The following is a 15,173-nucleotide window of genomic DNA, read 5'->3' as shown; positions in this document are numbered from 1 at the left end:
AGCATTAATTTAGTACCTTTACAATAGTTCTGAGGCATATGTTACAATTCATTTCACAGAGGTAGAAACTCAGAGGCACAGTCAGTCATTGGTCTAACCGGGAAGAGAACCTATGTCCTGCCTCCCCAAATTCATCCTGTATTTCAACATTTCTGGACCAACACTCAAGCCCTTCCTGCCTCGCGTTCAACTTCAGGAAAAAGTCGTCCCTTCCCTCTTCTATTATCACACCTACCCAAGTCTCTGGCAGAGCTTCCCAGATATCTTGTTTTTCAAGGATTTCCTGATACTAGAGAGTTAAATCATTAAGGAAGAAGTCTGCCACCTGCTAAGAAAACTAGTTATAGAGACAACAGTCTCACCAACAGCAACCTGCATGGCTATATTTTTACATCGTGGATACCAGCCACATTGGCTGGCAAGAAAAGCTAATGCTAACCCCCTCCAAATGAAAAAGAATACTCCCAGGGTCTGGTCTTTAAAAATAATTTCCCTGGAGCAAGAGGCTTCAGGTAAAATATCATATAAGTCTCAATTGGTTTTAAGCAGGAGAAAAAGAACACAGAAGGTCAGTCTCCTCTCTCTCTCTCTCCCTCTCTCTCTCTCTCTCTCCTTCCACTATTTTTCAGATATACTTTTTATGTAATTACATAATAGTATTTCTTTAATAAGCATAAACAAAAGAGAAGACAAGAAACCAGAAGAGGATTTACATTTTAATACCAAGGCATTATCTAAATACATAAGGAAATAATTTCAAATTTACCTCAGTAACAAAAATGAAAACCATATATGAAAAGAAGTCAGGCTAAGTGAACGTAAACTTATCCTAACATGAAAGACAGCACTGGAGCTTCTAGCTGCATTGGACTCACTGGTGCTTAAAGAACGTTACTTGTTTAGATTCTCACACTGGGATCCATCACCAAGACATCTGGACACACAGCCCTCCTTGTTTCAAGGAAAAGTACTTCAATAATCCAAGAGAATGTCTTCTCATTAACCACTGCCAGCTATGGTTTTGCAGAATGGGTGCCCATCACCACTTTTATCCAAACCACAGGCAATAACAGAAACTAGAAATCCCTGGCTGAACTTCAGGTCATTCTACAAATGACCCTTAAGTACCTCTCCAACCTGAACTAAAAAAACAGGTTTCACCTCCTTTTCTCTCTCAAGCAGTTTTAGAGCCACAAAGCAGCTCAAGACTCCACCCTTCACTAGGGTATTCAGAGTATGCCATCTTATCTCTTTCACTCCCTAGCACCAAGTCCAGAAATCAGAGAAACAAGAACACCCTCACCTAGCTCCCCTCCTCAACCCAAACTCAGGAATGGCTGGTCACCGAGTAACAGATATGCAGAGCACGCGTTCACTGCTGGAGAGGTAATACTGATGCCTCTCAAGGCTGCTGTAAAACTCCTACTGCACCTTGATACAAAAGGGAAGTTTCCTAGGTAGCACGGTCCATTCAAAAGAATAGCAAAGGAAAGAGCTGCATAGCAAACTGCAGAGGCACATTCCATGCACATTTTTCATGTTTTTTAGTCAGTGAAAGCCTGTTGGATGTCAAGATAGCATTACGACAAAAAGTTCTACTTCATCCGAGATTTGTTAGTGGGATTGATGGTACAACTAGTTTAACTTCAGAGAACACTTTGAGAGCAGACTTCATCACCCCCTCTTAAGGCTACAAAAAGGGATGATATTTTAAGTTGCAAGTTAGCAGCAAAAAGCTCAGACAAAAAGGACAGGAGATAATTTGTTCTTCTAAATTGTCTACTCGACAAACGTAGAGGAAGTTCAAGACGGACAGAATCAAGTCTCCTGGTTTGCCTGTCTCTTTTTAATAGCACAGATTATGATAAGGGCCAGTGAGTGTATACTTTTCCTTCGTATAAGTAAAAGCACGTAAGCATTATAATACTCCCAGGATCGAAGTGACACCACTAGCATTTAACCCAAAACAAAAGTATTCAACAGCCAGAGAAAGATGGCTTTGGTGGGAAGGTACCATTACTTCCAGTTCTCAAAGACTTCCTGGGCTGCCTGAAGCAGATTACTCAAGTCACTTTACAAATGAGCAGGGTGAGATGCATGAAACGAGGATGTGTACAGCATCGCCAAGGAAGTTAAAGGTTTGACCTTTTTAATCTCCAAGAGGTGTTCAAATACTGTACTTACAGGCAACCGTTATAATGAATCATGAAATAATGAATAATGAATCATGAAAGCAGTACATTGTAAGATTCAGCCTTGCATTTGAAAGCAAAGAGCTTATACGGTACTACAGAAATAAGCTAACTTTTTTTTCCCTGATAAAATAGAGGAAGAAAAAAAAAAACCAGTATGCACACTTTGCAGACAAACATGTTTTAATAGTTCATGATTTTTCTTTATTATTTAAAAAAATACTTCAATGGTATAAAAATTGGAAATGTATCCATCTCAGAAGTGGAAAGTTGTTCTATTCCTCCTCGCTATTAAGCGGCACAAAAACAAACCAACAAAAACCCAGGAAATTGAAAGATATTCATTTATTTTTAGCCAAGTCTTTGTCAAACTGTTCCTTTCCACAATTAACCGACAGCGTGCAACTGTCTGTACCTAACTTTTTTTTTTTCCCCTGATTCTTATATGGTGATTTTCAACATTAAATTTTACCTTAAACAACAAAAATCCCCAAATGACATGAATACAATACCCTAAAAAAACGTTATTTAGGAAAAACAAAAAACTACTTCACATACATACACGTAATATCTAAAAGCAAGATTTTAGAGCTGTAATTATGTTTACACAAACCCACACCTCAAAGTACAAGAAGTTCAATTTAAGGATGCAAAATCCCTTAAGAATGATCTCTAGTGACCTACGTACCCTACCTGCCTTTTTTTTTTTTTTTTTTCCTTCCCTCTTTGCTATTTTGGGGTCCTGAGGGGATGCTGTCTATTACCTTTACCAAGGATCAATGATAATTGATAATAATATATATAAATATTATAGAATAATTATAAATTATTATTATTTAATATATATAACTAAACATTATATATATAATATCGTATTATATAAATATAATATAATGCACTACTAATGAACATAATAATCAATACGAATGAAAATACGTAATCACTTGTTGCATAACACAAGATCTGGAGCAACGGCAAAAAAAAATAAAGTGAGGCAGCTTACTTTACTGTAAAGTTGTATTTTTTGCCAAGTATAATTCATCTGAACGACAACTGTTTTTAATACAGCAATAACACAAAGTTACAAACTTCTAGGAATAAAAAAGAATCACGAGAGTTACACTTAGGGGACTGCATTCTGGAAGCTAACAATCTTTAAAAACGACTGAGGGTCATGGCAGGCAGCATCTAGACAGTGAACTTCCTGCACGATTCTGCAGCTAAGCGAGGAACTGTAGCCTCTGGATGGATAAGAACATAAGTTTGTATAAGACGTGGGGCAGGGGGGAGAGTATTAGCTACAAACAGTAACAGCAAGACCATTATTGGAAAATGACATCTATCTCTGATCTGTTCACTTCAGAAGAGAAAACACAAAAACAGCTAAAATTTCAGAAAATACATCTTACTTCTGCAAGTTAAAAAGTCAGCCTATTTGGCTGATCAAAGGGAATAACGGTTATCAGTGATTCACAAAATGGCTAAACGTCACTACAAAGCCTTACTTGGAAGATAAGAAAAACTTAAGTCAAAACTATGCCCAAAAAAAGATGCTACTGGGCAGAAGAAAACCTTTTGAAGAGTTCAGAATAAATCTCCTTTGTCAGACTGTGCATAATTGCACTTGATTGACAAGATACGTAGTATGCTCAGAAACTGACTGACAGCAAGTTTGCAAAATGAAGTATCCACAAGAAACTCTTTCCATCTTGATTAAATATCTATCCAGCCCCTCAATTATTCACATCTTCACCCCTTTGCAGCTGTGCAGTACATTTGGAAATACGGACTTCTGCATTTCGGTCACCCCAACCAGTATAACTCTTGGAGCCTATCTCTTCAGAAGCAAAGGCTGCTCCCCACAGCGCTCTGCCACTCTTGACTAAACACTCTATTGCTACCGTCATAAGCAAAATATAAGAAATTCTATAGCACAAAATTGCACTGGCTAAAATTCTTCTGGAAGGAAACACATGCAACTTACCACTGGAACAAATTGCATTCTATGTCAGTAAGAGTCAAAAGTGGGCATCTGTGTAAAGTAACAACAGAAGCTAAGGATGTACTGTAGAAATTCCCAAGTGAGAGTTTATGCTGCACTAACAAGATAGGTTGAGCAGATAACAGAGGATCCTTCTTCTGGAGGCAGATGTCTATGAATGTATTTCAGAGAGTGTTTTCTCTAAAATTGAAGCCCACTCCTTGGGGCTTAGGAAGTCCAAAAATCATGAATAACCTCCGCAATTTCACAGCACATTGACCGAGTATCAAGATGACAACCAGACAGTAAATAAAAGTCATAGTTAGCTTTGCCTCTCCAACTGCGGGCACGTTACCTCTCTCAGTGAGAACGCGACAGCTGCCTACCCTGTGCAGCTCCACGGCCCAAATCTGTGGCATGGGGAGAGCCCTCAACTCCTTAAAGCATCAGACCTTTAACCAAGAGCAGAATATTACCACATGCAATGCTGGGTCGATCATGTTTTGTGTGAGACTAAGAGAAAAAAAAAAAAAAAAGCTTCTGTTTTTATCAGAGCATACATAGCTCATTTGGGTATCTGAACTAGTATTTTCCTTTAACTTAAATATCTAGCTTTTTTTAAAGTTGAGTTTAATCTTAAACGTGAATTTCGTAATTTTTTATTCATTGGGTTCCCACCCCTTCAACCTCTGCATTATTTTTAGAAAGCTCTTCTGTTTATTTGTTGCTGGGTTTTTTTAAACCTTTCAGTTACTGGCACGTTTAATCAATCTCAGCCTCAAAACAGAAGCCATAGCTTGGAACCTGCTTTTTTAAGGACAGCCTCAATGTGGAATGAGTATTTTAAAAAGGCAGAACATATCCCCCATCTCTCTACACCATCATGAAAAACTTAGCTTCACAACTAGGATCTCACCTTCAACTTCAAACAAAATTTCCCTTTCAACTCCTCGTCACTCCTTCCTTAGTTTATTTAGGATGGGGTCGATATGAAGAGTAAAGAAGAGTTGTCTAGAGGAACGAGAAGGGGAGGGGAAGAAAACACTATCCAAATGGTCGGCATTGGTGGTTAGCACTTTGGTATTGAGAGTCAATCTGATTTGTTTCAAAAATTAATAAGGTAAAAAAGAACAGTCCCCAAAACCTTTTTTGTTTTAGGACCTAGGGCTTCTTAACAAAAGTTTAGATAGGCCTCTCTATACTAATGGTAACAACACACAGCAGAATCTTGACATTTGAAGCACTTTGCACAATAATTAATCATTTTAACGGTGAGTTACAAAGAAAGGAGTATTATCCCCTTTTTACTGACAGAGGAGCTGACTCAAAGAGGACTAAGGGAGTTGCCCAAAACCACGGGCTAGTCATTAGCAGAGCTGCAGTTAGAAGGCAGAAGTTCCTGGCTTCCAACTCTGTTTTCAAGCCATTGAAATTCTCTGCCTCTCTATAGGCTCAGAGCTGACACACCACAGACTTGCCAGGTTAGGAGGGCCACCTGCTTCTCCTGGCTGGCCTCGCTGCCTGAGACCACCACTCCCCTGCTCCCCAGAACGACCCGCAGCTGCTTCTACCTCCAACCACACCAGCAACATGGGAGGGAAAAGATAAATACATTTAAACCCCCCAAAACCGCAAGTTTTTGGTTTTTTAAACACAAACTTTGAACACTTGCATTATAGAGCCACCGCGCGCGCTATCAGAGCAACAGATGTGAACCACTGGTCACCGCAGGGCAGTGGGCTCTGCGAGAGGCGGGTGGCAGCAAGACTCACGCTGCCCCGGCAGACGGGCAGTGCCTGCTGGCTGCTCCGGCTGGAGCCGACCGCGGAAGGGGCAGCCGTACCCCCAGGCCTGCCTGCCGGCTCCCTCTATGCCTGCCAGCCCGTCTGAGCCCAGGGAGCTCAGTCCAGGAAACTAACCCTGAGGAAAAGGAAAAACTAGGAGTTTTGTCCATGTTAGCACACTGCACAGGCTCACTGAAAGGCCAGAAAAGCAGCAGAGCTGGTATTGGGGTGGGGTGGAAGCTGGACGATGTGATCCTGGAGACTGCACGCTAAACCGCACCCTACCTTGTTTGTGCTTTAGGTAATCAGAGGGGAACTTCACATCAGTTCACTTTGTAAGCAAAAGCTGAAAATGGCTTTTTCCATTTTAGCCCCATAGCTTTACTGTGTGTTTTACAGCACTGATTTCAGTTTCTCTTAATTGCTCGGTCAAGAGTGCAAACAAAGTTACTTATATCTTACACAACCAAGCAGTTCACAGTATGGCTGTACCGGATAATCCACAGTGAAAGTTGGCCTTTTTTGTAAAAATAGATTGAGAAGTAATACACAGGTTAATTTCCCATTCTGGTTTTTATAGAAAAAGGACAATGCTTAAAACATCAATCTTGGGAAACCTAGTGTGACAAAGACGGGAAGGGGGAAGTGAGCATTCCATTTTTACATTAAAAGCAGAACCACAGAAATTCTGTTCTCATAACCTGATTAGTCTTAATTATAAACTTAACCTAGGCTTCTGTTACATTGGTTCAATGTATTCCCCTACTTTCTACGTTCTGCCTAATATTAAGCTACTTGGAGTTCTTTGAACACTCCTTCTAACTCACTTGATCCTCTGAGGCTGACAGTTATCTACACGTTTATGCACTGAAGTAATTTATTCTTTCAGAAATGTTAAGCATTTACAACTTGCAACATCAGAATGTGCAAATATTCACATTTTCTGGAGGAAAAAAAAGGATAAAACATTTACCCTGATATCTACATTTATGAAGACCTTTTTGCCATCCGCAGCCCCCTTCTCCCCCTCCCCCCCCCCCACCAAGCTTTGTTATCTAGAGGCTTCTCCCTATGCATGAATGACTCCCCGTTTCTCTCCCAATGGTTTCCAGGTACTTTCCACATACTCGCACACAAAATAACAAATAACACAAGAAAAGGAACTCAAGTTACCTGTTACTGTTTTACTCAAATAAGCTTTCTCATTTTGAAGGTCTTTCTAAGATGGCTGCTGTGGAGACAAGAATATACATATGCGATATCAAACAAAGTTATTAAAGCTAATACAGTGGTGATACACGAATTGTACACTTGTACATATTAAAACAACAAGAAACCGCACCACACCAGTTTAGACAGAAGTCGTCCTTTGACTATGCCTCACTTTGGTCTCACTGAAATCAATAGTGTTATCCTCACTAAAAAAAACACAAATACTTCAATGAGTTACTGTAGTTCTGAACGTATTACACTGGTGTTTTCACTGCCAAGACTCATCAAAAAAGAACAACCAGAAAATGTTTGCAAAACAGATTGTTATTATAAAATGCATTAACAGAGCATGCCCCAGCTATTAATAATAGAATATACATCAATGTACTGCTTTTCAGATAATCAATATTAATTGGCAATCTAATTCGAACTGTTAAGACAGGTGACCTTGGAGCTGCAATTCATCAGGTGTATGGTAACAGAGGGTGCAAAATAGGCCTGAAAACAATTACTTCCTTGTCCTTTCCTTCCAAAATGACACAATGCCATTTCAGTGATCAAAGTAATTTTCATCTCATAAACGTACCTCTGAAAATAGATTAGATCTTACAGAACGATTTTATATTCATGATCCAACTCAGGAGACAGACCTTATATGATACTTGACTTGTAGTTCACAAGGGCCTCAGGTTCTTGGAAGAAAATAGGATAAAGACACAGGTAAACACGGGAGAAGGAAAGTGTGCTGGGTGAGAGGTCTGGCACCCGTCAACATCAGAGCAACCTTGCCAAGTCTCATAATTTCCTCATTAGGCTTCAGGCATATTAAAAGAGCTCTTACTCCTTTTTTTTTTTTTTAATTAAATTCAAGCCTGTCACATAATCAATAGGATTTTAGCCAAAAGCTGGCCACTACAAGACAGTCACCATGACTATTCTTTGTTGGATTAAAGTAAGATTACTCCCTGCAAAGACAGAATCATCTTCCATTGCTTTACATGAGGCTAAAAGATAGAAATCCTTTTTATCATAACGGCAGCAAGAAACAGGCAAATGTTTCAGAAGCCTGATTCCAGAAAAATAAACTGTGGGAACGGGTCAAGAAATGGCCAAGACAACTGTAGACAACCAGCATAATTCACGGAGCATAAGATCCAAACAGGATCTGAGGCCTGAGGGCAAGTTTGGGGCAGGCTCCAGACTCAGTCCAGAAGGATGAAAACCCAGATGTGAAAGGGACAGGGGAATGTAAAAATGAAGAAGGTGGTGGTGGTGGGGGGGGGAGTACTACCAAGGGGAAGGTGGAAGAAGTAGGTACTCTCAACAGCTAGGGCCTTGAAAGTACGAATCGGAGAGCGGTTTCTTCCTGCTCCACAAGAGGACAGGGAGCAAGACAGAGGCATTTCCCACCACCACACCACTGTGGAAAGAAAAAGCAGAGTCCCCTCTGAAGGCCGAGAAAAGAGAACGTGTGCACAAGATACATATTCATAGCTCAGGATTAATTTCAACCCTGAAATGATCTCACACAAAACAAGGATAGCATCTTTTCTTCTGAAGGTGAAAGACAGGAGCCAGTGAAAAAACGTTACTTCTTTCTCTCAGAATCTCCTTTTATATCCAGTCTTGTGATTTCTAGGGATCTGACTCATGATTTGTACGTGCCTGGGGCTGGCAATAAAGCCATAGCTAGAGAAGGTGTCAAGGCTTTAAGCAGCAGAATTTGCTTAAGATGCAGAGCTCCTAGGTGGTTGTTTTATGAAGTAAGGAGAGAACGAGCTCACCCTGTGAGAGACTGTAAAATAGAAACTAGCTGCTGTACTACAAAAAACTGTCCACGTTAAAGCACACAGGTTTATGGATATCCCCTTCACAATAAAGCAGAACAATACTTAAACAAAATGAAACTATTTAGACAGACAAATCAAATAATCATGAGGACTAGTGTCTTCGGAAAAACATTAGCAGCTGAGCAAATACCAAGGTCCTACTCCATGTGCATGCCAACAAGCATCCAGTATCGCGTTTATTTCAGATAAAAAAAATTCTTTGCAATTGACAGAATCCACTGTACCAAACTAGTCCGAGCACAAGCAACTTCGGTTTACCCCAGATTAGCCATGCTGATTTTAAATGAGAGCATATAACACATCAACTCCGCATCAACAGCAACACCACCGTGGATACTACGCAGCCTTCTGATACAGCAAAAGAAAGCGCACCAGCGCGTGATGGGCCCGTAGCTGAAGCACTTGAGCTGATCTGTGTGCAGAGTGGCACTAACGCAGCCCAGGCTGAGCACATGCTTAGAACTTCTGAAAGTAATTTTAATTAAGAGTTCTTGGAACATACGGGGACTGGTTCGAACACGTGCAAGTGAACAAGGTCGTTTACATAATGAGTGAGGTATGCATGTGAGGTGCTTTATATAATAGCACTTTAGATTACAAGACCTCTCACCTGAAGAGCTGTATTTTAATAACTATATACATATAGGGCCATCTTTGGTAGTCAGTAAACCATTAAATAAAATATTCGTAACAGATTTCAGCGACGGAGTGAAAGAGGGGAGTTTGAATGGACAAAGGGGAAAAACGCCTGCCACTTGCAAAAAATTAAGAAGCAAGCAGGTCTTTAAATCTTGTATAGGCCATACAGCGCTGAGCGGCATGTAAGTTTTCAGCTCTTGCTTGGATAGCAAGAGCAAGTTACCCTCCAAAGGGTAACCTGATTCAGCAAACTAAACTGAGATGAAAAACAATCTCAAAACTGTCTACAAGACTGTATCCAAAGAAAGAAGGCATTTGGTCTTGATCCTCATACAATTACATAATGCATTTCACTATTCCTACTACATATTCCAGCCAACAACCAAAAAGAACAATAGGAAGTTCTGAGGCCTGTAAATGCCACAGTGCAGGTAGACAAGAGACAAAATGAAATAAGTAAATGACAGAGCTGGAAAGCAACAGAGCGGGTTGTAGGTTGCAAGACAGTGATAGTCGTCTTAATACCTATATCATACTACTACTACGTTCAACTGTTTGTTGTTTTAATATGGTTACTCCAACACTCACAATTTTAAAGAAACCTACTCTCAGCCAGTGGAAGTGTCTGAATTGGAAAATGAAAGAGAAATTAAGTACCTATCTGAACATTGCCTTTTTAAAACACTACTATTAAAAATCAGCAAACTTCAGACCTCTTTCTGCATATTAATGACAGCAAATACAGGTTTCAAATTCAAACCTAGAGTTCTTCTACTCATATACATTCTGTCCTAATAAAAACAGTCGAAATTTGAAAAAAATGCAACAGGAAAAATCAAGTTTTAGACCAGAGAAGCTAAAGCAGCTTAAAGACCTTTTTACTTTTCAAGTGTCCTGGGGAAAAAAAAAAATCCTAAAACAAAACAAAACAAAACAAACTTTTACCTCAGCTGTTACTTTAATAAAGCTCTGTGATACTGAGATAAGTCTATCTGGCTAACTTGCTGGCTCAAAAGACCTGTATTTGTGTCTTCTAGACTTTGCATATCAGTCCACCAGCAGAGAGGATCAGGACGGAAGCTGTGTAGAGCAGAGATGATACCTGTCTGTTCTGAGGATCAGAGACAGACAGATGTAACATACAAATACACATTTCAGTTATTTGCAGGGTTTCTGTCAGACAGGTGAAGAAATAGTTGCCTTCAACTAGAAGAAGAAATCAAATGAGACTGTGTTTTGTGTAAGAATATTTTTATCTTACCCCCTCTCTTACCTTATCAGATGCATCTCCTCACTCTATTCAAAATCCAACAAGTCATAAAAATCCATCTGTAATAAAAGGAAAACTCCATTAATACCACCTGATAAGCTTACAACAAAAAACTAATTATAACTTCAAGAAAGAAGTTAAATTTCTACTCCGAATTCATTATAATCTATACCCCAGGTGAGTCATCCCCTTGTCTGCAGTCATCTGGGAAACCTGGATATAAAGGTATTAAAGAGGTTGCAACGTGTAAGAAATATTCTCTTCCTCCTTTGCAAAGGATAACATGGTCAAAGTTGCACTTTGGACAAAGTCTACAGGTTGACCGACTGAGTCATAAGTAAGTCTGCAGCATCCCCTCATTAAATTGAATGAACGCCAAATTATATAATGAGAATGGTTGCAAGATGAGACCAATGGTAATAGCTAGACGTAATCATACCAGTGCTATACATCGTGCAGACAATTTTACGTCAGCATATCCAACCTGGGTATGCAGCACCTTTTATCTCTAGGCCAAGAAACTGCCAGCAAATAGTCTTTTTTAAATATGGTAAACCATGCAAGAAATGGATGAAACAAAGCTTTCATGGACAAGTTTAAATGATGCCTACCCTGATCAAGTACATTTAATTTCCCAACACCTTTGCAAACCAACCTTTGAATGTAACAAAGATGTTTTTGCTGTACAAGTAAATGTAACACAGTTTAACATACCTAGAAGGACAGGAAAAAGTCCTATGCATCTAACAAAACTGCAACCTTGAAACTGTTAACAACAAATAAAAAATCATGATAAACTTGGGCTTGAAAGAACACCCTTTTCCATGACACTATTAAGAAAAGGAGACACGATCTGCAATCTAACCAGTCAGTAAGTCAGTAGGGCAGAAGAACAACCTCCAGTTAGACACGCTGAAAAGCCTAAATGTCTGCCTAGAGCGAGAAATGTGAATCAAGGATCTTTAAAAAAAGAAACAAGAATATCCCCCTCCACACAACCTTTTATATCAAGGAGTTCAGTGTTCTGCCCACAGAAGCCACTGTCAGACTGAAAAGGACCAGAAATTCTTAAGCAAAGTGAGACACTATATGAGACCATATTAGGGTTTTTTGTTTTTTTTTTTTAAACTTCATTCTTCAGTTCAGTTATCTGTGGGGGATATGGCAGGAATGGAAGGATTTAAAGCAAATTATTTTCATGTTTGTTTATTTTTCTTGTAATGACATTACAAAGAGTGCTCCTGTGCACAGAGTACAAAACTAGACGCAAAGAAAAACACTGGGGTTTAGACCTGGCTCTGACATCTCTGATTTGTACTCTTGCTTCATTTTTCCTCACGCACAGAGCACCCACAGCTCCAATGGACCCTGAAGGGAACTGCAGGTGCTCAGCACCCCTGAAAGGCCAGATCCTTCACCAATCTGTGCTGCAGTTCCTCCATCAGCAAAATGGAAACAGTGGTATGCATTTACCTATCCAGGAAAGCTGTGGAGAGAATTGAGTTCTAAAAACCGTTCTGTAGAGTGCTTTTTAGTATGCATTAGTGTACATTTTAAGTGCTAAAAATAAAACTTTCATATAGCTAATATCATTTCCTCATCTTCCACTGACACAATTTACTCACTCTTGTTACTTCCTCTTTTTAGTTGCAGTTTGCTTCATTCAGGAACGCCTTCATTTGTAAGCACATGGATCATTTCTTTTCTGGCATTACCAGAAAGGCTATAATAACATTATTCCATTCTGGTCTTCTATATGAAGAAGAAATCTTCTGTCCATGCGACAGAAAAGATTTGAGAAAGAGAGCCACTGAATGGAAGCCCTGACCAAGAAACCACTTGAGTACTCCTACATACACTCCTATTCCCCTGCCAACCCAGTAAAATTCCTCAGAGCACAACCTCTTCCTGGCTGTTTTCAGAGAAACTGCAGCAATCATACAAGAACAATGGGGAAGTTTGTTTTACTCAAAGAGTAAATGTTTTGCAGCTTCCAATGTAAATATTTTTAATTAATGGATTTTTTTTTTTTAACTCTCTGCTGCCCTACTAGCATTCACATTCATATAGTGCCGTCAAAACAGAAATCAGCACTTGACTTCTATAGCAGGCGAAAAAGAGAGAAGTACAACAGAAAAAGAAGATACGTTAACTTCAGAAAAAGCATGTTCATAAATAAATCAAAACTGAGTGCACATTAGCTGGGTGGGATCCGGGAGGAGAAGAATTACAGACAAACAAGTCCACTCATTTCCTGTGTCAGGCTAAGGGCTCATGTTAGCTCCTATCAGAATAGTGGACCTATTTTAATAGCCAACTTGCAGAAAACCACAACCTAAACTGTTTCCAAAACAACGTTAAGTCCAATGACCAGGCCACAAGAGAAGAATGTTGCGACTATCTTTTTGCCTCAGTCATCAATACAGCGGCTCCTAACCACCCCAGCACTCTGTGCCCATTTCACAGAAACACTTACATCTCTTCTTAAGGATTCATAAATTAAGTGCTGTAGATTGTGTCAGCAGTGAAGGGACTCAAATTTACCATCTCTGGGCAGGACTGCGTTTGTGTTGCAGAAGCTGGCAGAACAGGGATGCCAAACTGTACCACACCTGCTCCTCCAATGGTTTCAGTGTGGATCAGCAGTACCCTGGGCGGGGGCAGGCCTTCTACTCTGAATGGGGTCTCTTATCAGACAACTTATGTCTCTCCTCTGCCCCTAGATAAGGGCATACAGTTTGGATGTGGTGCCGTTAGCAGATATTGGCATTCAAGTTTAAAAAAAAAAAAAAGAAAAAAACCCACCAACCAGCAACAACAAAAAAAGAAGCGGGATACAGATGGTGCTGTCCCTGCTTTCCCAAAGCCTGACCGGAACGTGAACATAGATGTGACTGAGCCAGAAAGTTCAACCACCATAGTATACTGCTGCGCAGCTAGAGAAACTATTGCATGGACCATCTTGGACTGAAAGAGTCCCATATGTGGTAATGTTTCCCTTTCCCTGCTTTTGTCTGAGTGGGAGGTTTTCTTCCTCTTGTACCAGCCTTGCCACATTTGACTCTTATTAGCAACATTCTTCCAAAAATTTAACAAACAATTCCATAAAAATTCCCTGCCATCATCAGCAATACTCATGTGACCCCCTGGGTAAAACCGTGTCACGTTCCTCCAAAAATACAGCTTTTGCTGTGTATTTCTACCACCTCATACATGAAGTTAGTGGCATACTCATAAAACTCGCTGCACTCTGCGGTTCTCACAACTGTCCACATCAGAACGCAGCAGCTCGTCCACCTCTACCTCACCACAGCCCTCGCTCTTCAGATCCCGTGGCGTTTCCCTACCTTTGCTAACGCAGAAAGGAGTAACGATAGGAAGAGGCCTACTGTCCTCTCAACAGCAGGGCCTACTCACCACACGAGAGTGAGCGCTCCTGACCGAGAGGACAAATCTTCCAGATTCCTAGATTAGGAAACGCTAACTATTAACCACTTCTGATCAGGACTTGAGAAAGCGGGGAGAAAGAAAGAATGCCTGGCTGTTATTTGAGAGAGAGACTCTGATTTGGTAGCAGCAGCAGAGCCTGGGGACAACAAGCCTATCAGTGTTTCTGCGTAAGCAATTTTAGTATCAGTAAAGCTGGTGCTTCTGCGGAAGGAAGCAGATATTAGCAGATACATCCCTCCCTTACGGTGTGCATGCACCTTAGTACCTGTCTCCTGTTGAGAATAAGAAGATTAAAAGGATATTGAAGGGCAATGCTGGATGAAAGCCCCTCCTTGCAGCAATGCTATTTGGAAGCATGTGTCTGCAAGACCTTTCCTGTCCTCACCAGCCCCACAAAATGAAACTAAAATCTCTTGGTCTTGAAATCAAGTGTTATCAATCACTACTACGACTGGAGTAAAAACATTTAAGATCTCAACTTTCGTTTCCATGCCAGTGAGGACTTAAAAATAAATACATACATACATACATACTATTGCTGAAATATAGTCATCCTATATATGCAGCATTAAATCAAAGCTGGAATCAAAGAAGTAAATATCTCTGCTTAAAACACAGCTCTCACAGAATAATCATACACCACTTTTCATCAGAGACCTACGAAGAGACTTTGCATTAAGCCATCAACACGCACAAACTCTGGAAAAGGAGATCTGTCAGCAAGTACCCCTACCCTTAGAGTGACCTAGGAGATATCCTTTTCCAGCCACAGCAAGACTTGTGTCAGTCCTTCCA

The 15,173-nt window shown here is 40.2% G+C and overlaps 1 protein-coding gene across 14 annotated transcripts in view; it reads right to left on the bottom strand.

Moving 5' to 3' along the window:
- The window catches only part of TRERF1 (transcriptional regulating factor 1), a 104,598-nt gene that overhangs the window by 62,816 nt on the left and 26,609 nt on the right, over positions 1-15,173 (bottom strand). For 8 of the 14 annotated variants that reach the window (XM_068939726.1, XM_068939730.1, XM_068939718.1 and 5 more), the window contains exons 2-3: positions 10,932-10,987; positions 7,131-7,188 (exon numbers count right to left, since the gene is read on the bottom strand). The gene's annotated coding sequence lies outside the window, so the exon portion shown is untranslated. The remainder of the gene's footprint in view (positions 1-7,130; positions 7,189-10,931; positions 10,988-15,173) is intronic. The other 6 variants (XM_068939728.1, XM_068939722.1, XM_068939723.1 and 3 more) reach the window with 1 other exon arrangement.

This window comes from Struthio camelus, chromosome 3, assembly GCF_040807025.1.
Source record: "Struthio camelus isolate bStrCam1 chromosome 3, bStrCam1.hap1, whole genome shotgun sequence".
NCBI lineage: Eukaryota > Metazoa > Chordata > Aves > Struthioniformes > Struthionidae > Struthio > Struthio camelus.
This window is presented reverse-complemented; position numbering and strand designations above follow the sequence as displayed.